The sequence below is a fragment of the Tamandua tetradactyla genome, chromosome 21 (genome assembly GCF_023851605.1).
Source record: "Tamandua tetradactyla isolate mTamTet1 chromosome 21, mTamTet1.pri, whole genome shotgun sequence".
Classification (NCBI taxonomy): Eukaryota; Metazoa; Chordata; class Mammalia; order Pilosa; family Myrmecophagidae; genus Tamandua; species Tamandua tetradactyla.
Window position 1 is genome coordinate 2,377,596 of NC_135347.1, and position 24,257 is coordinate 2,401,852.

Consider the following 24,257-nt stretch of genomic DNA (forward strand, 5'->3'; position numbering starts at 1 on the left):
GATTTTAATTAATTTTCTTATATACTAGATTTGGCTCCATATATTTCAAGTCTTTTTTCTCTTCCACTCCTGGTGTCAGGTCTCACAATCAACCCTCTGAACAGTCACCTGTGCAGTCACACTGCCAGGTGAGTTAGCATAACCGGAATTTTAGGCATTCCTAGAGGCATACCTACACTGGGATAATTAGTAACCATACAGGAAAGGGGGTGTAAACTACATACATTTATCCCACTAATCTAAAATAAATGAGTACATAAATGTGCCAAATTCCAATATGCAAATATATATAAAGTCTGCCTATTCCTTTTCTATTGCTATGTAACAAATTACCACAAACGTAGAGGCTTAAAACAACGTGCATTTATTATCTCACAGCTTTCACGGGTTAGGAGTCCAGGCATAAATCAGCTGCATCGTCTGCTTAGAGTCTCTACAGGCTACAAGCAAAGTGACTGAGTTTTCATCAGAGGCTTGTCTGGCAAATCCCCACTTCCAAACTCCCTCGGGCTGTTGGCAAAATTCATTTCCCTTGAGGTTGTAGGAATCATGGCATTCAGCTTCTTCAAAGCCAGCAGCTGAGAAAGAGACCCTAGAACGACAGAGGATTACATCCTCTGTAATCACATCCAGGTAGTCATGTCCATTCCACCACCTTTACCACATTTCATTGCTTGAAAGCAAGTCATAGGTCCCATCCGCACTCAAGGGTAGGGGATAAAGCCAAGGCATAAGCAACCGGAGGTGAGGCTCAGGGAGGCCACCATGAGGTTGACCTACTGCTGTCTGTTCTAAACAGATATGTACATATATATATATATATATACACACCACACACACACACATATAATTAAATAATAAATGTCATGTCAAGCACATTATTATAATGAGCTGAAAATAGTTTGTGTACATCAAGTCTCAATGATTCCATGAGGTAACGTGAGTTCTGCTTTCTACATAGGCCAAAGAGAATGTTAATCTTTTCTGATTCTCCATTCACCTAATTGAGCCAGAATTTGGACTGCTCATGTTTCAATATTCAGGTTGATCATTCTGTGATGGTAACTTCCTCAGGGCATATTTTAAGGTTGAAACTTTAGTCTTTGAGTTAGTTTTTAAAGTACCAGAACCACTGAATACTGAGAATTAAACAATCCCCTAGTTACCATTTATGTACAAATAAAATACATTTTCAACATGGCAAACTGCTATATTGCCAAGTCTGTGATATAGATAAATCCAATGATTTTATGGACTTTGGTTTATTTCTCTTTTCTAGGGACTCATCAGTTGGTACTCAGCTCTGTTTTCTAAAGGCCCACGTGTCCATTTCTGCCTTTAATTTTACATATAAAAGGGAGTAAAAATAGTTCTCCAAGACCTTAAGACTAAGTTTATATTGACATTAGTGGTCGAGCTCCCAGCTACTTAACTCTAATGTCCCTATGTTTTGTTTCGCTTTTCCTTCACCGTTATTCTTCCATAGGAACCATAATACAAGCCTTCCTTGTTGTTATCAGCTTTATCCTTAGCACAGGTATGGCCTGGGGTTAAAAGGCCAAGTTCTTAAAGCACAGAAAATACAGATGTTTCCACTTGTCCGTTTGCACCACTCCATAGGGCAATGATAGTAGCCTTTTAGCAGCAATGCCACATTAGCAAGCTGAGTGTATTTTGAATCAAAACTGAAATCTGTAGTGCTGTAGTATGTAACGAAGTTGCACATTTTTAGCATGCATTCACTCAAGCATATGAGTTTTATAATTGAACTCAAGAGATTGTATTTTGGATTCACTTCTGCTCTAATAAAAATGTACACATACCAATGCTTCTGTCCCCATTTGGAGACACAATTTGAAACAGTTTGGTCATCTGTTATAGAGTGAGGATGTGATTTCATTCCTCTATTGAAATAATAAAGTCATGATAACTTAATTATGTAAAAATTACGTTATCAAATTGCAAACAGTTTATTTTATATCTGCCTATAGTCATTTTGAAAGAATAACATGATGATGTGAACTATTGGTGCCCAGAACAAATATTATTGGAACAAATATGCTTAATATTTTTGAAAAGATGTGGAATTTAAAAGCATTGGCTTAGTTCTAATGTTTCTGCTCTTAGCCAAACTTTCAAATAAATGTTCGTATTTATATAATTGTTCAGATTGCGGATTTTAGGAATGCTCAGAGTGTACTCAAAAGCAAGTGTTTCCAGATTTTGCTGAAAATATTACTTGTAAAGTGTTCTTTTTTATTTCAATTGAATATAGTCGAATCACATCCACTACAAGAGTAGAAGTAATAAGAAAATGAAATATTTTTTAAACAGCCTTTAAAGATTTGAATTAGAGTTAGACCTTTGGATGAATTCAGACTTAATGGTTGTTATCTGCGTACAATGCAATTTGAAGGACTGTGATGATGTAAGTTAAATTTAAAGGGCTTCCTTTATTTTTTTCATTTTATTTTTTGCATTTGGTCTTCTGCTGTAGTGTAGCAACATTTAGGCATAGTTTTCTCATGGGTAACCAAAACATTAATTGGGATAGCCATTATAATAGTCTTCTAATCAATTAAAAGAAATTAATACTAAAATGATTAAAATCATCAAATGAAAGTTTTCATTAAAATTATTGCCTATAAAGTTTCTATTAAGATATTATGATCATTCATTAGGAAATTAATAAAATACATATAATTTTTTGTTTCAAGATGAAAATAAAATAATCACTAAAATTTATTGAACATTTACTGCTTTATTTTGTATGTGCTAATTTATTATAATCATCACAACAACAACTAAGGGAAATGCTACAATTTTCCTAATTTTACAAAAGAAGAAACTGAGAGATGAAGAGGCTAAATGACCAGTAAGAGAGAGTTCAACTCAGGAAGTATGGAGCTTGATTACTAATCTGCCATCTTCAAGGATTCAGTATAGAATCAATGCATCTTCTATGGACACATATTCATTGTCTTTAAAAACATATATTTCTTTGAATTAGAAGTTTAAAATTTATTTTTATCCTATCTGCTATGGACTTGTATAGAAAATATATGATAAATATCTAAAATCTATCCTCTGTGGGAAAAAAAAAGCAACATTCTTATGTAAATTCAAAATTATCATTTTCATTCTCCTTTAATATCATTTCCTAATAGTACTAAACGTAGGGGAAATCTGTTTCTTCGCTTTTTTCTCCATATTCAACTCTACTTCCTTGCCCCACATCCATCAGTATAATATAGTAAATATCCTTTAATTGTGCAACCAACTATTTTGCTCAATTATATTTATTAAAATAACCGAATTGATGTTCTGTCTATAAAGAAGATATTTTGAAATCTATATGCTTCTTGGTCAAAGGTTATGTCAATAAAATACTCAGTAAAGTGGAGATTTGGAAATCATCCAATTAATTGGATCAATAGAGAGACAAACTCAATATTCTAAATCCTAAGGTTTTTTCCTCTTCTAAATTACTGTCTGCGGACTACATTGATGCAATTAGCCAGATAATCACCACATCTCACTGCTTCTTGTGCTCCACGGTTCACTCCTCAGTGCTGTAAACAACTGGTAGACACCACAGGTTTCTTCAAATTACGACTCTCTCTCTCTATAGTTAGTGAACAATTGAGTAATAAGCAGGTACAAGAAACCTCAAGAAAATGCATATCTTCACTAAATTTTAACTAATGACTCTAATGAATGACATGATTTTGTAGGAATGTACCAATGAATACGAAGGCTCCAAATCCTTTTAATATTTTTTTTGTATGCTGTGCAGCAGGGTCACATGTCATTCTTCTTGAATGTAAATATTCTGTTATCACAGCACCATTTGTTGAGTGTGGGTTTTTTTTTGGTTTGTTCCTTTATTTTCTAATGCATGGGCCAAGAATCGAACCCACGAGGTGAGAACTATACCACAGAACTACCCGTGCACCCCCAGATCCCTTAAATATTGCTAGAAAATTTTTGACATTAGGTTCCTACCAAATGTAGAGATTAGTATGAGAATTTTTGATAGCATCCATTTCACCTATTTTTGAAATTCACCATGTTCAGGTTTTAAGCAGGAATTCAAACAACTGAATGTCACATCAACTTTCTTTTTTTTTTTTGGTCATGGGCAGGCTCCGGGAATTGAACCCTGGTCTCCATATGACAGGCGAGAACTCTGCCACTGAGCCACCGTTGGACCTCCCCATGTCAACTTTTAAATGTTAACTTAACAGCTATAACCATAAGCAGGAATTACTCCATTGTACTAGCGATGCTTTAAGCTGCCAGACATCTTTAAGAAGTCTCTCCATGTCTTGTTCCTTCTGCTGCATGCTAATATCCTGGACCATTTGAGGCCATGTTATCTTCTATGAGCAAATAAAAATTACTATAATAAATAATAAATAGTCTAATGTTATTTTATTAATAACTACCTTTCCCAATGGAAAGCAGCATTTCTTCATTTCAAGTAGAAACAATTTATTAACTGACTTAACTTAAACCACTGGTTTTTGTCCCATTCAGTGTCATAGAAGGATTTGAGCAATAGTGCAGGATTTTGGATTTGTTGAGGGTCAAATAAAAAATCAATAAAGAGGGGCTAATTGTCCATTTTTTGAATATGCCAATTTATGAAAAATAGTAAATGGCATGGAATGAATGTACTCAGAATAAGCTATAAATTAGAAGAAAAAGAGAAAGGCAAGTGCTTTCTTTGTAGGTATTTATAATACTATTATTATCTGACACATTAACTGATTTTTAACTGTTGAAATAGCTGACCCATTCCCAGAAAATTAGAGTACCCATCAAATATAAGGAAATCCAATATGAACTTTCTGGGTCTATTAAACTGCTGACTAGTTTTGGATGCCATCCTAATTACTTCTTAATGTTTTGCACAACTCATCAAAACCCTGCTAATACAGCAGGTGAGTACATGATTGGATATATAAATATATAATGTATTCATACTTTTAAGATATGAAGATGACACATAAAGGCAGATTATATGATAAGATGCATCCTTTAACAAAAAGCTGTTTAACTCTATGGAACTACTGGAATTTGCAAAGTAAATGCAATTTTTTTTAACATTTCAGTTTGGATCACTTTTCTGTTCTTACATTTCCACTTTGGAATTATGTCCAAAAATACTGTGTGAATCTTCCATCTGTCCTCTTTTAAACTTCAAACTGATTTTCAGTAATGGTATTTAGAGCCCCTTAAAGCAGACACTATATTCTATTTGTAATGCCTGCCTTATAGATAATGAATAAGCCAAAGTTTAATTGGTCTAGCTGATAGGTACTAACCAAAGTGAGTTTTTATAACTGTGATCTAAAGGAAGGAATGAGCTATCTGCAACTTATCTGACACATAGAGAAAATTAACTTGATACTTAGAAAAATAGTTTTGAATAACAAGTATTTTCAGTTTTAAATTTTGTCCCAATACAGTAAAATAAATCTGGGACCACTAAAATTTAGGAGAACAAAGAAAGAAAAGGGTTTCTATTATTTTAAATGTTGTATTACATTAAAAATAATCAACCATAAATTTTCCATTATTAAAAATATTGGACAAAATACTGAACCAAGGGAAAAACACACAAAAAAATTAGATTTATAATGCAACTGAAAAGTATCAGATTTAGTACTGATATTAATGAACTTGGTATGCAAGTCACAATTTAAACTGAAAAGAAGAAAACACACTAGGAATTCCAGAGAGCATTTAGTATAGAGAATTACATAGCTGCTAACAATGTGAAAGCGCAGAGAGGAAAAGGTGCTATAGACTACAGAAAGCAGTTACCACCTTTCAGACTGGTGAACTAAATGGTAGAGGTGGTGTTACCAAAAGGTAGGAGTTTAAGGAAGCATTCCTGTGGGACAGGTGCTTGAAATTCTCTGAGTAATAGCCATAAATATTGCTCAGACCTCTGAGGGAAGGGTCCCACAACTACAGTGGGAGACTCCGAGGGGAGATGCCTCACCCTCAATGCTCAATCCCAGGGTGGAGAAAACACTATGTGAGGGGCACAGCTGGTGTTTGGAAGCATAGGGAACTATAGCTGGGATTTTAGCCACTATAGGGGCATAGGATGGCTAATGCTCAGACCACTGAAAGGTGTGACCAAGTTAGCATGGGGGCACCAGAAGACCTTGGAAACTGGAGCCCCAACTATCTTCTGCTCCTGAAGACATGCAGACCCAAGAAGGAAAATTGAGATGGGTTCATTGTCTCCCCCTCTTGCCTCCCAATAATCCTCCTGTGCCTCCCAATGGCACAAACTAACAGGGAGCTGGCTAACATGGGAGAACCGCAAATATATTTAGCATCACCAAGCTTCACAAAAAGTAAATAACCAGCACTGTGGATACATCCAAAGAGGAATCTGACTCATCTCTTGCCTTCAAGAAGTTGATTCTCAAAATATGTCTTGTCATAAATATGTCCAGGAATAGACTGGGCAAATTTGAAAAGTAAGAACCATGTTGAGAATTTATTCTACTTGATAGCACATTATATGACAAAACTATGCTTAATAAGAGTATGGTTAATGCACACCAATAGATAACTAGATTAATGGAATAAAGTAATTCCAGAAACTTATCTTTTATATCTGTATATATGCACTTACACACACATACTTAGCTTATGATAAATGTAGCAATCCAAATGAATCTGACAAACGAATGGACAATTCAATAAATAATGTTGGGGTAAGTGCTTCTCCACTTGGGGATAACAATTGAATTCTTGATGGGTTTTTGACCAAAATATAAAATAAGAATTAGTTTTTTAAGAGAAGAGAAATGAATACATGCATAATCTTAGGATTATATTGTCTTAGTAAACAAGACACAAAAGCTATAGAGGAAAAAAAATGGATGGATTTGAACTATAACAGCTGGTGAAAAAATGTGCCAGGGCAGTATAGCATAGTGCTTTAGAGAGCAAGAACCAGAGTCCAAGACTGAGTCAAATCTTGTGCATAATAGGGGTTTATGGTATTTATTTCAAAGGCAAATTCTGATGATTAAATAAAATTAACTCATGTGAAGTACTTGGAACATCGCCTGAAACATGCATCAAGTGATAACCAAACCACTGCTGTTTTCCTATTGACTTACTAAAATTAACTTTAAAGATAAATTGCTTTCAGCTTATTTTGTCTTACTCTTCTTTTTAGATTTCTTAAACTTAATCATTCCCCATATAATATTTAGAGGCTAATAAAAGAAGGCACACTTTTGGAATATATAAAATAAATTCATCTTTATATTTTGATCAGCTCCAAATCAAACATCATATTTTTAACACTCCTACTTGTACTGAATTTTCTCTGCATAAATCTTTGTGATTTCAAAAATCATTTTTGACAAAGAAATGCAGTGTTTCTATTTCTTTCATTCACTAAAAAGATTTTATTTTCATTTTTTAAATGAAATAAGTGTCAAAGTGTCTTAAATATGTCAGCAGAGTGAATAAAGCCTTTTGATGAGAAAGACATCACATTAACCCCTAAATCAAAACAAAAGGAATGTAATAAAACTAACATTTATTGTGCACTTACTATAGCTTACTATATGCAAGACACTATTTCAACTTTTGAATATTCCAACTTTAACTTATTTAATCCTCCCAACACCCTTTATGAACTTGATTTTATAATTATTTTTATTTTATAAGTGAAGAAGCTGAGATACAAAGAAGTTTAGTAACTTGGAAGAGGTTACAAGCAAAAAAGTAGTTGAGGTAAGTATTGAATAAAGGCAGTTTAACTCCAGGGATTTGAGACAGTTGGGTAGTATTCGAGCTTCCAATATTTTCTTGTAGTCATTGTTATAAAATGGTATTAATGCCCTATGGTGCCAACATCAGAAGTAAATCTGTGTGATTTTTGAGAAAATATCAGAGATTAGGCAACAACTGAATCTCTCTCCCTGCCAATGTCGGCACTATTACTATTGGAAAGTCTTATCTTGAGATTTCAAAATCATGACAAATGAACTGCATGTGATATGTATGACAGAGGAAACACCATAATAATATTCAATTTTGTCTACCAATTCTGAATAAATGCAAACTCAACTTGAAAGTGGTTAAACATGAAATGAATTGACTCAGAGACAGAAGAGTACCTGCCTATCACAAAGTGATTTTGCCAATAACTTAGCTTTGTCAGTAGCCAATAGCGTTGTGCCCAAGATGTCATGGTGACAGCCACACCTAACTTTGTGTTGACACAGGAAAGTGGGTTCTCAGATGCTGCTATCATTTATTCAGTGGTGACATACTGATCTTATGAAGTACAGACCTTTATGATGGGTTCTTCTGACGAACTTGTACTCCCATAAAATTGAAGCTCATGGCCTCATCTTTAGCCATACATTCTAGGTTCAAATACCAATGTGCATACCAATATAGCACCCAAAGCCATATTTATTTAATTAATTTGTTTGAATAAAGAAATGAACAGAAAAGATGAGAAACTATATATATGCATATGTGCATCAATCGAACCTTTAGCTGATAATAAATTTGGTGTAGTTTTCAATACTGTATAAGATGAGGAAGCCACAAATTGACTTTAACTCTCAAAAATCTAGTACAACAGAGTGAAAATATAAAGAAAATTTTTGAGATCGGAAGAGTCCAAATACAACAGAAAACAGAAAAAGACTGAGCAGATGTTATTTTAGAAGAAATAGATACAACAATAAAGAGCGGTATGAAGAAAGCTGCCAGAGTATTAGGTATACTAAAAGAAGCATGTTTCTTTTTTTTTTTTTTTTTTTTTAAAGAGAGAGGGAGGAAAGGAAGGAAAGACAGAGAAGGAAGGAAGGGAGGAAGAAAGGGAAACATTTTTAAACATTTTCTTGTTTTATTATATTTTGTTTGTTTGTTTGTTTTTTTTTTTACATGGGCTGGGGCCGGGAATCGAACCGGGGTCCTCCGGCACAGCAGGCAAGCACTCTTGCCCGCTGAGCCACCGCGGCCCGCCCAAGAAGCATGTTTCTTTTGTATGTCAGATTTTTAGATGCTTGTTAATAGCATATTAACCACATGTATATATGCATTTATATATATAGTGTCTATGTTTAATGTATTTTAATTGTATGGTTTTTAAAAAAATAACTCCCAGTGTATAAAATTTAGGAAACACAAATAAACAAAAACATGAAATTTTTAAAAATCTCTAATTCTCCTAACCAAAAGTAAATGTTATTTATATTTGCATTTTTATTCTTTCTCTCTAGTAATAAGCACATGCCCATTTACATATAGGTATTTTAAATGATACTGCACAGATGGCTTCACAAATTGTTGTTTTTACATTTAATAATATATGAGGGAGTAATTGGGACTCTCCAGAGAAAAAGAACCAATAGGATACATATGTGTGCATACATATGTGTGTGTGTGTGTGTGTGTGGATGTGTGTGTGTATACACAAAGAGATTACAAGGAATAGGCTTACATGACCATGGGGGCTGGCAAGTTCAAATTCTACAGAGAGCCAAAGATTTCTGGTTAAGTCCTTAAACTGAATTCCCCAGGGGAAAATGGCTGGCTGACAATTTTAGCTAGAGTCAATGTTGAATTTGAGGCAGAAATTCTTCTGACTTCCAAAACTCTCAGTTCTCCCTTTTAGGACCTTCAACTGGTTAGATGGGAAGATTACCTACATTGCTGAATGCAATCTCCTTGGCTAATTATGGAAGCAAACAACTGATTTTAAATGCTGTTCTAGTTTGAAAGCTGCCAGAATGCAATATACCAGAAATAGAAAGGCTTCTAAAAAGAGAATGTGTTAGGTTGCAAGTTTACAGTTCTAAGGCCGTGAAAATGTCCAAATTAAAACAAGGCTATAAAAATATTCAATCTAAGTCATCCAGGGAAACATAATTTGGTCCAAGAAAGCTGATGAAATTCCGTGTTTCTCTCTTAGGTGGAAAGGCACATAGTGATGGCTTTGTGCTTTCTCTCCTCATTTCATAAGGCTTCTTAAATATCTTCCCCAGGGCTCTGTCCGTTCTGTTAGCTTTGTCATTTCTGGTAACTCTCATGGCTCTGAACCTTTTTCCAGAATGGTTCCCTTTTAAAGGGCTCCAGTAAGCAACTCCACCTTGAATGGATGGCGACACATCTCCATGGAAACCATCTAATCAAAAATTACCACCCATAATTGGATTGGCCACATCTCCATGGGAACATTGAAAAAGAATCCACCCAGCAATTTTGAATGAGGATTAAAGAACATGGTTCTTCTGGGGTACACCACAGATTCAAACCAACACAGATGCAAATTCCACTTATGAAATCCCCTTACAGTTAACAAGTAAGTCAGTATTTGAACAAACAACTGGATACCATAGTCTAGCCAAGTAGACACATAAAATTAACCATCACAAGGGGTCATCATATTTATGTTAGTCGAGCAAAAAAACACAGGGAAGAGCCACAGAATACTTAAAATGAAGTATAATAAACCATGCGGTGGATACTCATTCTTAAAATTATTGAGACTACAAGCTTCCATTTAGAGGCTGAAAGGAGTTTTTGCAATCTAGAATTGAAATTGAAATATATTTTTGACATTTGACCTTCATTCTATCCTGATGAATTCTGATTTGACACCCTTCTTTCATAGCATCAGCCAAGAAATCTGATAGATATCTATCCAACATTCTTAGGAAGGTTTGCCTCTGTCTGTGAGATTAAAATTTCAGCTTATTAACATAAATCAGGTATTAGCTGGTGCTAATGAAAAAAAAAAGATGGTATAAGGATGTGTATTAGCTAGGTATTGCTGTGTAACAAATTATTTCAGTAGGTCATATATCCAGGTGAAGTTTGCTAAGTGTCTTTTGTTCAAAGCCTTTCATGGGATTGCAGTTGAGCTATCAGCTAGGTTGCAAACACATCTAAAGGTCTGAATGGGGGCGATATGCTTCTAAGCTCATTCATGTGGCTGTTGGCAGGATGCATCAGCTCCTCACGACATGGGTGTTACATGGGTCTGCCTCAGATCAGATGGCTTTTCCCAGAGAAATCCAAGAGAGAGCAAAAGTGAGTGAGAGTGGGAAATAAGCCACTTTCTTTTTAAAGCCTTATGTCATACATCCATTATTTCTGCTTTGTTCTGTTTATTAAATGAGTCATTAAGTCCAGCCCACACTCAAGGGTGGGACTACCAGGAGGTGGGTATAATTGGGAGCCACCTTAGAGGCTGCCTACAACAAACAAGAGGACAATCCCTACACAACTGGCATTAGTGGTTTCTTGAAGCATTGCGTTTTCTCTTTTGTTAAGCTTTGTTCTTAGGAGAACTGGGGGGGGGGGGGGGGGGTAGAGGAAGATCCAACCAAGACATATCCATAGCAGATTAGGAGCAGTGACTATGCTGACAAAATATTCAGCTTATACTGGCAGTGAAGCCCTTAATAGGAGCCAGCCGACAGGAAACATCAAAGACCTCCGTTTTAGTTTCCTAAGCTGCTCAAGCAAATACCATGCAATGGGTTGGCTTAAACAATGGGAATTTATTAACTCACATTTTTGAGCCTCAGAGAATGTCCAAATCAAGGCATCATTAAGGCAATGACTTTTTCTGAAGACAGGCATTCTGGAGCTGGCTGTTGGCCATCCTTAGTCCTTGGCTCCTGTGCACATAGTAATGTACATGGCAGCCTCCCTGGCCTCCCCATTCTTATCTGGGTTCTGTTGAATTTCAGCTTCTTACTTCCTGAGGCTTTCTCTCCTTCTTACTGAATTGTATTCTTCTTATAAAGGACCCCAGTAACAGGACTAAAACCCGTCCTGATTGAAGTGGACCACAACTTATCCGAAGTAACCTCAAGAAAAGATCCTACGTACAGTGTATCTGAATCCACAGGAATGGATTAAGTTTAAGAACAGGCTTTCCTGGGGTATAGACAGCCCAAACCACCACAATCCCCATTGAGTGTTTTGCTCAAACCCTACATGCAGTACTATTTCACACACCAGACTTTGGGAAACCAGCTGTAAAACGTTGATATTTCCTTGTTCAGTTCATAAGGGACAGACCAGACTTGGTAGGTGGAGGCCGTACATTCTGCTGAAGAAAATTGGAGACTCTCCCTGTCAATCATCCTGAGGCAGGAAATACTGTAGACTTGGAGGGAGGTAAGGGTGAATCTTCCTTTTTTACTAGATATTTGGCACTGAATTTCCCTTTTTTACTAGATATTTGGCACTGAATAGATAAATGGTACTTTATCTATTCCTGTTGGTAGGCCTCCGGCTCATGCCACTGAGAGTTGGGAGGACCCAGCAGCAGCAGCTTTTAATGCAGTAGCAATCTATATTTATACTGTACTTCATTAATCCACAGATCTTCAGAAAAGCCTTATAAAAGTGACAGCCTTAAAAGTCAATAAAATGTCTGAAAATGTAGTTAGGTGGAAGAGTATATATGATAAGCTACTTTTAAATCTAAGAAGTAGGTTAGAAATGTAGATGAATAAAGATATATTTATTTTATATATTGTGTAGACCGTGGCTAGAAGTAGGTCAGAAATGTAGATGAATAAACATATATTTATTTTATATATTATGTAGACCGTGGCTATGTCCTAATAACCAATCTAACAATTAGTAGTCTTTTTATGGCTTTTAAAAATTTTACCACACTGGGTTTTGTGTTTTTAAAGTCTTTATCTTTTAGAATTATTCACTGAAGTATAAAGAGTAAAAATGAAACAATATCTAGAATTTGCTTCAAAATGATTCAAAAGATAGGGTATTAGGAGCAGGTGGAGTTTTAAGTTAAAGAAGATTGGCCGTATATTCATATATTTTAAAGCTTGATGATGGATTCACAGATTTAGGAATATTTTCATCATTAAAAAAGGAAGTGTACCCTAATGTTTAACATGAAGGAACTGTTGGACAAATTCTTAACAATTCAACCAACATTATAGAAATAAAAGAAATTTTTCTGTTCTAGAATATTACTCATGAAAAAAAGAAAATAGAATATTGCTCATGAAAAAGCATCAAGACTATCAAATAGGGCAACTAATGTTTCATGAAATTTAAAATTTCATTTAGAGAGAGATAACTTTTAATTATTAAATACTTATGGTATTATCATTTGATTGTTTATATTACTTTAATTTCTCATTTATTTTCTTTGAATGTTACCTTCTTTAATACCTTATATCATCAAATGTCTATATGAGGTAGAGATCATTTGTACATGTTATTGAAATATATAATCTTGCCACAGTAAATTGTTTCATAGTAATAATAACACACCATGCTTTTATTATTATTATATCATTTTTTACAGAAAATCTCTGGACCTTTTAGTACAAAAAAAATGATTCACAGTTTATTATCACTTACTATTACAAAAAAAGTTAAGAAAAATATAGAATAACCTATTATTTCACAACTGTCTGAGAATTACCAGGCATCTAACTTCAAATGCCAGAATCCTGAAACTTATTATCCATCAGGAACTCAGAAACATAACCTGAATTCTATTTTGGGGTTGAAGGGCCATTGGGTGAAGACTAGCAGCCTGTGAGTGCTGGTATGTTGTGCTCCAGCGGCCTGAAGCCAGGCAGCTCTTAGATTTACAAGTGATCACACGGCTGATTTAAAAGAGCCATTTCTCAAAGAGATATAGAAACTCAGTGGTTAAAGAGACTTATTAAGAGACTGTAATTCCTGCGTCCCACGAAATGGAAACTCAAAAGACTATTTGGCTGTTCATTACACGGCAGAACCATCAGGAACACCTCAGATTTAGAAGGAACTCAACATCTCAGATTTCAAGTTCTGACAGGGGTAATACAGTCACTATTGCATATGGAGTATCCTAAGCAATTATTCTTGATCACTATGGAAAATTAGACAGAAGTAAGCAAAAGTGATTTCAAATGTCCGAAACAAATGACTAAGAATCAGGGTGATAGAGTGCAAGGAATCTTTAGAATCTCCCAGCCCTAAAGATGTTTAACAGAAGGTTGAAAGTTACTTGTCCACCTGTCTAAAGGGTTCTTTGCCCCTTTCAAAGCTATTATTCTATGTATCTTTGTAAAAAAGTCTGGTCTTGTTTACTTTTCTCTACAGACTTGAGCTGTTTCTGCCGTGCAATGATTAAATAAGAAATAAATCCATAGAAGTTCAACATGAATTGTCTTGCAATTTAAATGATAACAAATATTGAATTTGGTTAAGAGTATCATTCTCTTCTCTTAGGACATCAGTGGTGGAGAGTAGGAGAGGGCTGTTGTATGCACCGTGTATATAAGTGTGACTGTGTGCACAGGTGTGTATGGGAGTGCATGTGTAGGCACTGCAAGGGAGGGGTCTTCTTATATGTTTGTATCACCAGTACAATATTAGATGAATTCTTTCTGAAAAACACGAAGTGATACTTTCAAAACAAAAGATTTAATAAACCTTCCAAGATAGGGCAGTTCCTTTCCCTATTAACCAAGATGATGATTCTGGTATTTTGCAAATTGAAAACAGGTGTGGACAAGCTTTTGTGTTTTCATATGATTTTCAGAGTTAAAGAATGCTATACCCACAAACCTGCTTTGCTTGAAGTACAAGAGCTTTCCCATTCATTTTTCACACAAAAAGTTTTGATGGTTAAATTGAAGTGAATTGACTGATAATTTTTCTGTTCGACTTTTAATACTTGCTACTTTTCTACAAAAAAATCTTAAAGATCATTTAAGTATATTATACTATTTTGAAATTATATAGCATTTAACTAAAAATCTAAAAGCAATAATGCTTTTCAAGAATGGAAAAGAGGTATAATAGTCCATTAGAAGTGGATTATTTGTATCATTAAGGAGAATCGTTATGTGCTTTTGAATGAGAAAACACACTGAAGAAGCAGAATTCCATGGTGAATGAACATTTGGTTAATAGCTATGCAGCATGGATTCAAGAAGAAATAAAGATATGTGCATATGACTAATAAACAAAAGAATCTGAAACACAAGTTGCCTATACCATTAAAACACAGTTATTCCTGAAAAACTCATAAGAAGATTTTGCTTCACTTCATGTCCTCATGTTTTTAAGCATTCTGGAAAGATATCAATTTTGAAATATAATATTCTCGTTCCTCTCTAGTAAAAAGTTAGACTGCTGCCACTGAAGGATTTATTCACCTGCCAGATGCTACACAGTTCTTCAGTCAAAATACGAGTGTGTCTTGATCACAATCCGTGGGCACTCCCTCTTCTGTATTATGAACTGTGGTTTCATCTCCATCCTCACCCAACCATGAGACTTGACACATAGCATGCCAATTGCATGGAAATGTACAAATTTGTATGGGGTTGGAAAGTGCTGCTGGAGTTAGAGGTGGGTGTGTACAGCACAACCTTTCAAACGCACATGAACAATACTTGCTGTCATCTTTTTTCCTCCCTTATTTATTGAATTAAACAACAACCAACATACTCAAGAATATCTAGTCTTAAACAAGGATTAAAAGGAAAGACTTACAGGAAGAACTGCACATAATGAAAATATCCCATCATATACAATAAAAGTCTCAGTGAGAACTCAGTAGAATCAGAGAACAATAGTTTTTCTTTTGATATTCATGAAAAGAAAATAACTAACTCGGCTTTTGATGGTAATATTTTACATTAATATCTTAAAAGCCCCAAAGAAGGAAGTCACACATGCAGATGCACACGCATGCACACCCACATACACAATAAAGAAGTGAGCCAAGGTAGTACAGATATGCGTCGTCAAATAAAGAATTGCTTGTCCACTGTATTTGAGTATTACCAACAGGCCATCTTTATCCAGATTATATTAATTTTTACTTAACAGGTTCCACATTTCATCATGTATTCTAATATTTCACAGCATCTGAACACTAAGCCTTTATAAACCCTCCTTCAGCCCCTAATTTGTGGCTTCTAATCTGCTGTGATTTGGGAAATCACATTACACATCTTCTATAATCATGTCTGATGTCAGATAAAAGAGACTAGATCTGGGCCAGAGCCCTAGATGGGCTCAGCTGTAGTTCTGGTGAATGTGTTGATAGTTCTTTGTATGGTCACTTAAATTCTAAATTTCAGCTTCATCTTCTATAAAATATGGGGTTGGATTTAAGGGTCTCTAGTCTCCTCGATAGCTCAGGGGCATATTTTGGTTCTCCAAGGCCATCGTTTTCCTTCAGTTATTTCTGATTCTTGTTTCTTTTAAAGCACTTCTGTATTTTATCCTCCCAAGTATTCAGTGGTAAGATCATTTCTGGCGATTCAAGTAGAAAATGAAGCTCAACAAATAAGTCATCCTTTCGTGGCATTTTAAAGCATGCCACAGGTGTCGAAGCAAAGATTTACACTAACATCTTTGCATTCCCGCAGCAATCCACATTAATCATCAATACACACTGGAGATCCAGATGAGTGAATGAACACATAACTAAGTACATCAGGCAGTACCATGAATTAGAGAAGAGGATTTAAAATCAACAGCTTTCCCAACATTCTCCCTTTGTTTTTGTTAATAGTTTGAAACAACAGAATGAACTGTCCCTTTCTTCCTAAATCAACTGTCAATAGTGTTTTCCAATCTGTATGGACAGAGAATAATTCTTCTGATAGCAGTCATTCCATGCTTATTTATTATTTATTTTGTTTCTTTTTTCCTGAGTCTCCCATAACTAATACTGTAGCTGAGACATAGTCATTATGGCTAACAACGATTACTGGTTTATTAAAAAGGATTATTTATTTTTTATTAAGTAGCTGTGTGCAGTGAACCTAATTTCTTTCTTTTTACAACGTCCCCTTCTATTACAGGCTGTTAAGCTCAGAGCCCAGATCAGCTAACAGTAAATGAAGTGCTGTGAGCTTACATCAGACTAATTAGTCTAAGGGATAAAAAAAAAAAAAAAAAAAAGGATGGGGGAAGGGTTGGGGAAGACTTCAGGTTGCTTTGTGAAAGGCAGTTTGCTTAATTAAGCCAACCACTAATTGTTAAATATTTTTCAGGCATTAACAGAGCTACTCTGAGTGTAATTAAATTTTGATTTTAGTGGTATTTGCAGGGATTAAAGTCACAATATGCTGAGGCTCTGGGGTTAGTTAATATTCACTTCACTGCCACAGCTGTCCTCCATTATAATACAAAGGACAGGAAAAGAGACAGCAGAATTTAGAGTGAAGTAATGAGAAAGCTATTCATTCAGCTGAACCAGTTCAGTCACTCCACAGCTTTCTACAAATGGATCTGATCTGCATGACACACAACCAGGCATCCAATCTGATCCAATTTGATATCATAAAGGGAAGCCTAGGCCCTGATGCATTTTTTATTTTTAGACTTGAGACTATGCAATGGATACAAAATACGTAACATACAATTATCATAGGTTTCTATCCAAGTAGTAGTTTTGAACTTGGGTCTACAGGAGTTCCCCAGGATTGTAAACCAATCCCTGCCAAGCCGGTCCTCCTCCCAACTAAGTGTAAAATGAATCCTTCTCCACTGTGGGCAGTAATGGCCACTTTAAATCATTACTGGTAGGGTCTAAACAGGCAGGGTCTGTTTTTGAGTTATCTTTTTTGAACTGAGGTGGAAAAAACAAAAAAACCTAATGGATTTTGCGGACTTGAAGAGGACAAAGCTCATCATCCTGTGACTGACAAGGAAAATTCCTACTGCTTGACTCATAAAACATCACTGAGGTTATGTGTTACCTTGTTTTTTCAACTCAATAGTTGTAGGCAGTGCCTCCAATTATTTCAGGCTCTAGGAAGAGATCAGGCAGAGAAAAAATATTCTCATGCCTCTCCTTCCAATACACCCCAAAACAAAAACCTAATCTAGAAGTTATTAGCCTTTTGTGTGCAATCATTACTTTGACTAGCAATGGTAGAGCTTTTGGGATAAAGCAAAATGCAGAGTCCACTGCACCCCAACAGGGGCCATCAGTGTTTTGTGTTAAAATGATAATAAATGACTTTGAATCCCCAGAATATTGTAAACATGATGACCACAGATAGAATGCAAACAGATTGAGAAGAAGCGGGTTTGGTGACAAGCAATAACCACACTTTCCTGTGAGGATATGCTATGGACTGGCTTGATGCCTGTCAGAGGGACACTCTCCATAAGAATATTGGCAACCAGATCTCGGAGGCAGAAAAACCCCATGCAGACACCACCCCGAGGGCTGCCAGGTGGAGACAGACGAACACCAGGTTGCTCCCACTTCTGGCTCCAGTACCTGAGCTGGGCCACGAGGCTCCCACACATTGTGATCAGTGCCTCCTACTGTTCACTTTGGCCCCTCCACCGACACTACACTGGACCTGGCTCCAGAGACCTCTCCACGAAGGTCTGCCTTATGTCAGCCCGCCAGCTGATGAACTGCAGGCCCTCTGATGTCCGCTACCTTTAAATGTGTTGCATGCCCTTGACCTGGTTATCGCATATTGGTTGTGTTGGCAGCTTGCAATTAAGCAAGCAAATAGGTTGCATCGAGCATTCAAACTATGAACGTGTCAAATCTCCTCTTAAACCGTGCTGAATTTACATTTGATTTATGCAGAATTTGCTTTTGGTCTGTTATAACAATTGCCCTTATGTGACAGTGAATGGTATTTGGCTCTCGGGACTTGCAAAGCACCAGCCTTGAAACTAGCTTTTCAACGTAAGCTATATTTACTGCGCAAGAACTATTAGTGCAAGGAACTGTATGGGCAAAAATAATTTTAAAAATCGCCCAAAATGGATGCTTCTAATGTTTATTGGACATTAGAATTAACAAAAATAAATCTGACAAAATTCTATCTCAATGGAGTCTGACTGCAGCACCTCTATAATGAAACAAATTCTAAGACCAAATCGTTTATATTAGTCACGGACCTATCCTGTAATCCAGTTGGTTTATTACACAGTGAATCCTACATTGGAGGTGGTTGCATAACAAAAGCTACTGTCTGACTGTTTCTGCAGGCAAAATGAAGTGGAACGATGAGTAGATTATGTAGGGCAATCATCTTGAATCTCAATTCATTTTGGCATAATTTAATTCTAGCATTAAGATGACCCTGGCCCAAAGGATTTCAGTTCCTTTTTAAAGGAACTTTGATTCTCATTTCACATGAAGCCCCACTCAGGAACTACAAAACCTTCCTACTGGATTGCTCAAAGCTTCTCATTTGAAAGGGATAAGACAGTACTTTAAGATGAAAAGTACTTAACAGAAAACAGCAAGCATTGACAATGTAGTCCAAAAAATGCCTAGCATGTGTCTCACAACGTCTCTATCTTTGGGGTCTCTAAATGACTAGAAGAGAGTGAGAACATACTTCTCCTCACACTGGTACTGTGGTCTGCTGCCTGGCCTTCCCCTATCTTCTTGTTGAAATGCTCTCTGTGCCTCACTGATCGCCATGCGGTCACTTCTTTTTTATACCCTTCTCTTAGTTTCTTAGACAGTTTCAGTAATTCCATTCAGAACTTTTCATCTTTGCAGAAGAAACAAGGTGTTTTCTCCTATACCATGACTATTTTAATAAATGAATGAATAAAAAAAAAAAGATAACCACTCCCAGGAAGGGCATTTTTTTCTTCATCTTTCTTTTGTTACTAGTCACCTCTAGCAGTCATCACGTACAATTGCAGGTAAAACTGTTGTTCTATACATTATTTTGGTTTTAGACCTTGAGATCTGCTCTACATTAGTTTTTTGTTTTGTTTTGTTTTTTAAAAACTTGGGATAAAGTGAATACACAATCGTCTTTGCTTTGGGGTCCTTTCCCCCCAATGTGATTTATTACCCAAATAGGTATCTCAACATGGGAAGCAATGATTCCATTTAAGTTACTAATAATTTTCCCTATCATCCTTCCATTACATGAAAAGATAGAGTCTCAAACCCACCATCATTAGGACACATGCTTTTATTCTTAAGTGACAGAAGATGGGTTATGCTAATTAGCTCACATTTCTCTTTTCCAGTTCCTTATTAAGAACAAATGTGAACAATTTTAGGATAGTAGTTCTCAGACGGGATATTCAATCACTGTGAAAATAACCAATGCCAGCTACCAAACAGCCTGTGTAACCATCTCAGTGGTCACTAGAGAATAATGTTGCAATAAACTGAGCTACCTCTTCACGGACAGGACCAAATTGACTCTGGTCGGCATTGTTCACATTTATGAAATACCTTACGTGACAGTGAATGGTATTTGGCTCCTGGGACATGCAAAGCACCAGCCTTGAAACTAGCTTTTCAACATAAGCTATATTTACTGTGCAAGAACTATTAGTGCAAGGAACTGTATGGGCAAAAATAATTTAAAAAAAAATTTCACCTATGGAAACACCAGTCTGTCTAGTTTATAAATTGCAGTTACCACCATGACGCAATGTAGGCTATTAAGTTTATCAAGTCAAGTTTGCTTAAAATACCTAAATCTATTCTAATCAAATTACTATTAGAAGTTTATATAGTGAGTGGCACTGTCATCAGCTAAGATGCACTTACAATTCTTTTGAATTAAAATGTTTAGAAACTAGAGCCTTCAAGAGGATCTTCTCCTACCGTAAAAGCTTTTTAAGCCACCTTGCGCCATCTCCTGCCTACAAGTTAAAGATAAAATAGCATGGCAGGCATTATTTTTATTATTATAATATTAATTTTCTGAAGAAAATTTTATATTAATGTCAACCAAAATGGGAAAACAAAAACCTCAAATAATTCAAAGGATTGATTGATTTTTTGAAGTTTCACTCTTCTCTAGAGATTACTATAAAAGCCTTCTTTTCTTCAACATCATCAGTCATTCTTACCATGAGCAATGTTTGGATTACTATTATATTTATTTTCAAATTATTTGGCTCACACTCAAAGTAGAAAATTGTCAATATCTATAAATTTATATTCATTTGATTCTTAAAATTTTGTATCACAATAAACTTGGAGCTAGGAATTATTCTGTCGGCAGCTATGATTTGTTAGATGGCCTATGAACACTTTACAAGTATTCTACAAAGTTTCAGTTAAAGGTTTTTACAACAAGTATAGATTACACTAAAATTTAGGCCAAAATCATGTAAGAAGTTCTTAACAGAGCCTGAAGCTGAAGCAGAATCAGATTTATGAACCAGGTACTCCATTCTTACCATGATTTTTCTCTTCTACATTCTGCCTAGGGAACCCCTCCACTGATGGTAACAAATGATACGTTACCTCTTGATTTTAATGCTGGGTGAGGTTGGCCAAAGTGATGTAATGACCTGTGTTTGTCCACGTTGCATATTCCCCCTGCTATATAGACAATACAAACATTTATAAACCACGCAAGGACTTTGTCTTCTTAACTCAGAATTCTGTGCTTGGAAGACAAAGTCATTAAGTGATTGTAAACAGTACGATCTGAATCTTGTGGCCACCCTGGAAGAACAAGTTGAAAAGAATTTAGTCTGTGGTAAAGCAAATGCTTGTTTAAACACATGTATGATATAATTAAGGGAAGACTCCGGGGAAATTATCTGAAACACACAGGGATCAAATAGATTCACTTTAACAAGAATAAAAACTCCTCAAATAAAAGCTTTTTGTGTCTTTCTATATCATACTTAAAAATGGGGGAGGGACAGTGATCATAATTCATTGTAGAACTATATAACATTAGTAAATGAACAATAAAAATGATAAATTGGGCAATAAAAAGGATTACAGAAATAATGTTTTCACATATTGGGCATTCATTAGCTTGACTTCTCAATGTAATTACTTTAACATTTTTACTTCTGATTCAGCACAGATTTTTGGATCATTAAATAAGATAGTAAATATTACACATTTTTCAGGAAGATAATTTATGATCCAACAAATTCTCTAACACAGAGTAAAAATGTATTTCCCCTAGTACATTTTGAACTTAAGATCATTCTTCAAAATCCTAGGATGTTGTGAATATGTTACACCATTATACTGTCACGTTACATAATAATTAGCTTGGGTATGAGATTTTATTCCCAACAAAACTGCAATGGTACTGTCGCTTCCTCCACAAAACTCATAACTTATGAAAAAAAGTACATAGACAACCAAATAAGCATTAACAGAACACATGAGAGGACAGATTAAGATTCAATTAATTCTCATTGGAAAGGGCATAGAGAGGGCTTCAAGAAGATGGCATTTGATCTGGGTCTTTGGAATATAGGGATTCAGTAGACAGACAGGTGGGGAAAGAACATTCAGGCAAGGGGAACAGAAAGAGCACAGCTGTGTGTAAGGACACACTCAACGGCACACCTCTACTCCAGTGAAGTCTGAGTAATGGCGTATGCTTCCACCGGGCGCTTGCTAGAAATGCTGTCTCAAGCTCCATCCTTGATCTTCTGAGTCAGAATCTAAAGCTTAACAGTATGCACGGGTGATTTGTATGCCCACTAAAGGTTCCAATGCACTAGTGTAGACAGCTCAAAGTGTTGGAATGTCTTGAAAGTCCATGCTGCTGAAAAAAGTGGACAGAACAGAGACAGGGACACCCCTAAACTGCAGTATCTAGGAGGCTCCATATCCTCCAAAGGCACTCATGAGCCACCCAAAGTTGTCTGAAGACGAGTAACAACAAAAATCAGTGTTAGGGTGCTAATGCTTGTGAAGACTGGTGAAGAAACTAACTAGTTAGGGTACTTTTTTATTGGTTTAGGTAAGAGATCATGAATCCCTGGTGTGTTCACCTGCCAGAATGTGATATACCAGAACTGAAATGACTTTTAAAAACGAGAATTTAATAAGTTACAAGTTTACAGTAAGGAAGTGAAATTGTCCAAATTAAGGCACCAACAAGAGGTTACCTTCACCCAAGAAAGGCCGGGACAGGCCACCGTGGCTCAGCAGGCAAGAATGCTTGTCTGTCATGCCAGAGGACCAGGGTTCGAACCTGGTGCCTGCCCATGTAAAAAAAAAAAGAAAGGCTGATGGGTCAGGAACACCTCTCTCAGCTGGGTAGTCACATGGCTGGCATCTGCTGGTCCTTTGCTCTTGGACTCCATTGCTTTTTCAGCCTCCGTCCCTGTGGGGGTTCCTCACTTTATTTCTCCAGGGCTGGGTTTCATCTCTTGGCTTCCCTTGACTCTCTTTAGCTTTGGTTGCTTAACATCTCATGGCAATGTCTGCTGGTCTCCAAGCATCTCAAACATCCATGTCTCCATTCTCTGAAACAACTGCTCTCCAAGTACATATGCTCCTTATGTCGACTCTGAGGCTTCTATCATTTCTGGCTCTCCCCAAAATGTTTCTGCTTTTACAGTATGCCAATAAACTAAAAAAGACCGACCTGGAATGGGTGGAGTCGCATCTCCATCTAATCAAAGATCACACTCACAATTGGGCATGTCACATATCTGTGGAGATAATCTAATCAAAAGTTTCCAACCTATGCTATCAATCAGTGTTAAAAGAAATAGCTGCCCCCACAAGATAAGCTCAGGATTAAAAGATGGCTTTTCTGGGGTATATAATACTTTCAAACCAACATACCTGGTTAGAGATAATGGTCATAGGAATAGAAAGAAAGAAAACACACTCCAGAGACATGTCTCAGAAAAGACTACTGGCATTCGATCCCAGCCATAAGAGATCCTAATTAGAGGGGACACTCAGTAAAAGAACAGCTCTAAGAAATGGCTGGTTTCAAGATGACCCCTATTGTTGAAGTAAAATATGGATAAAAGTTATCAGAACTACAAAGGTAAAGAAACTGCAAAACTAGAATGTAGGAGGGCTCAATAGTGGTAACGTCAGTCATTTACTCACTCAATCATTAATTTATTCAACAAATATTTGTTAAATGTCTGTTTTCCATAAATGTCAATTACTTATAAGCATTGAAGAACCCTTGAGTCCTAACCCACAAGAACTCATACTCTACAAAAGAAAGAAAATAGGTTAATGAATGAATCTGAATATAATTTCAGGTGGAGAGAGTGCTACAAAAAATATATGGCAGTCTTGCAGCTCATCAGAGGCTACTGTAGGGATGAGGGAAGGTCAGGGAAGGGGTCTTTGTAAAACATGACATTTATAACAAAAGGAAAAGGTGAAGCATCTAGAACTATCTTTGGGATTTCAACAACCTTTAAGAAGACATTTATTTTGTTTTATCATTTTTCAGAAAAAACTCAATCATCATTTTACCAATAACCAAGAT

At 36.0% G+C, this 24,257-nt stretch overlaps 1 long non-coding RNA gene across 1 annotated transcript in view; it reads right to left on the reverse strand.

Annotated features, from left to right (window-relative positions):
* Positions 1-349: 349 nt before the first annotated feature.
* LOC143665246 (uncharacterized) overlaps positions 350-24,257 on the reverse strand; it is a 43,327-nt gene continuing 19,419 nt past the window's right edge. Inside the window, exon 3 of the long non-coding RNA XR_013166810.1 lies at positions 350-592. This is a non-coding gene — a long non-coding RNA (uncharacterized LOC143665246). The remainder of the gene's footprint in view (positions 593-24,257) is intronic.